Genomic DNA, 2,500 nt, shown 5'->3' on the forward strand with positions numbered 1-2,500 from the left:
CAAGGTGGAATGAAAGCGACTGAATGAGTGAACGAGTTGTGGTTGAGCGAGAAAGAGTTAGTGAGTGAATGAGTGAGTGAGTGAGTGAGTGAGTGAGTGAGTGAGCGCTTTTCAGTTTGAGCAAATGACCAAGCGAACGAGAAGTTACAGGTGTTTGTGTTATGCTTGGGAAAGAGAGGCAGTGTTGGTGAAATACAGAGTCAGTAAGTGTTTGAGGAAGGCGTGGAAGGTGTGTTGGATGAGAGAGAAAGGCGTGTTAGAGATGTGTTAGAGGAGAAAGGAAGGCGTGGGAGGTGTGTTAAAGGAGAGGGAGGCGTGGGAAATGTATTAGAGGAGAGAAGAAGGTGTTAGAGGTGTGTTAGAGGAGAGAAGAAAGCAAGGGAAGTGTGTTATAGGATAAAGGAAGGTGTGGCAGAAGTGTTAGAGGAGAAATGATGGCGTGGGAAGTGTGTTAGAGGGTTAGAGGAAAGAGAAAGGCATGGAATGTGTTTGGAGGAAAGAGAAAGGAGTAATTACAAAACTATTACTATCGGTGCGATGGATTTAAATGAAAACAAAATGGATAGAGATGAAACACCAAGGGCTTAGATTGACGTACGAACGAACTGGATATTGGAAAGAAGAATGAAAAAGAAACAATCAATATAAAAAAAGGGAAGGCATGCAATAACGTACAATATCGAGAGAGAGAGAGAGAGAGAGAGAGAGAGAGAGAGAGAGAGAGAGAGAGAGAGAGAGAGAGAGAGAGAGAGAGAGAGAGAGAGAGAGAGAGAGAGAGAGAGAGAGAGAGGTGCCCTTTGAATGTGGTGGAGGTGCTGGAGTCTTCCCCCTTCTGCCTCGCTATCCCTCGGGCCACCCCTCACACCGCGACACGCCCCGCCACTCACGGCCCGCAGATTCATCCACTCCCTCGGGAATTCGTCACCGCTTCACCTGTCTCTCTCCCCGCCTTGTGTTGCTTGAGGGTGAGGGGAGAGAAGAGAGAACACCTCCTCACTCCACCCTCCCCCCGCTCTCTCTGAAGGAAATCTCACAGAACATAGTCGTATTCTGTAAAAACAACAAGCCGTAGTCATAATGAGGAGGAATTCTACATAAAACGGCTCTAGGATGTCTGGAAGTGGTCAGTGATGAATGAGACAGGGAGAGAGGGAGCGAGAGGGTGGCAGCTTAAAAATGGCGAGCCGGTGCAAGCCTATAAGGAAGGGAAGGATGACGAGAAATAATGGCAGCTGTCAGTGTCGGCAGTTCGTCTTCAGCAGAATTACCACGAGAATTGCTACATAGTTCCTCCTGGTCCCCATAGAGCGGCGACCCCTGACCACGGTGATTACGAAGGGCATCAGGTCAGACGCCGTGCAGAGCCAGACACGTGAGATAACTAAGTCCTATGTTAATAGTAATCTTGTCTACACGCAGCAGGAAAAATATTCAGCTCTTCTCCGAATGTATAGTAATTATGCTTCATTGCCGTCCCTTGACAGCCACACGATCCCTGAACTCTGTGTCACAGGCCAAGACCCACCAGCTGAGCCTCGCCGCCACCAGCATTTAAGCAGCGTCCCGCCACTAGTAAGTGATGGCCTCCAGTGTTTACGCTAACGACGCCGCGTCAAGCATCATGAGGGGGCTCCTGGCGGTACTGGGCACATCAGCAGGGCCATTAAGTGCGCTCACACACACACACACACACACACACACACACACACACACACACACACACACACACACACACACACACACACACACACACATACACACACACACACACACACACACACAGATAATGATGGCGGTGTGTTAGTGGTCAGCTCGCTTCACGGTGTTCCTCTCTGACACTCCACGTGATGAATGGCTCTCGGCGGCCTCAGCGGACCAGGCTGTACTCTATCCCGCCTCTCCCCACAACCTCTTCAGCCCGACATCCCGCCTGTCAGGCTCGGAGACGCGCCTCAAGTAATATGTATTAATCTATTCGACATGCAAGCATCAACCCTCCGGCGGAATACTGGTCCACGCTGGACGCGGCACAATGGCTGCCCATCAGATACAACAGCTGCGACGGACATGTGTACAACGCACTGACACATGCACAAAAAGATACAGCCATCTCTCCGCCGTGCCGTATCTTAAGTCCATCTTCGTCAATGGTCAGAGAAGACTCATACATGCCGCGCACGTCTCCCTACGACAACCTGCTCCCCCCACACCCCACACCCCACACCCCTCTCGCCTCTCGCACTTCCCAGGACTGCTTGCTGCCAGGGACCGTTAGGTGTTCCTCATTAGAACGTCTTGCACCACCACCACCACCACCACCACCACCGCTATCACTGCAACCACGAGCAACAATAACAGCAACAACAAAGCTGTATCTCACAATGACCAGGAGAAAATGATACGTAGGGTGAGAGACAAAAAGAACGAAAGAAAAAAAAAAGTCAGGGTGTCTGTAGGGGAGGGGCGGAGGAACGAGCCCACTCTAACGACACCTCTCCTA

The 2,500-nt window shown here is 50.8% G+C and overlaps 1 protein-coding gene across 1 annotated transcript in view; it reads right to left on the bottom strand.

The window, feature by feature from the left end:
* Positions 1–2,500, bottom strand: part of LOC135105664 (netrin receptor UNC5C-like) — a 430,244-nt gene that overhangs the window by 32,804 nt on the left and 394,940 nt on the right. The gene's annotated exons all lie outside the window — the stretch shown is intronic.

Source organism: Scylla paramamosain, chromosome 12 (genome assembly GCF_035594125.1).
Source record: "Scylla paramamosain isolate STU-SP2022 chromosome 12, ASM3559412v1, whole genome shotgun sequence".
Taxonomy (NCBI): domain Eukaryota; kingdom Metazoa; phylum Arthropoda; class Malacostraca; order Decapoda; family Portunidae; genus Scylla; species Scylla paramamosain.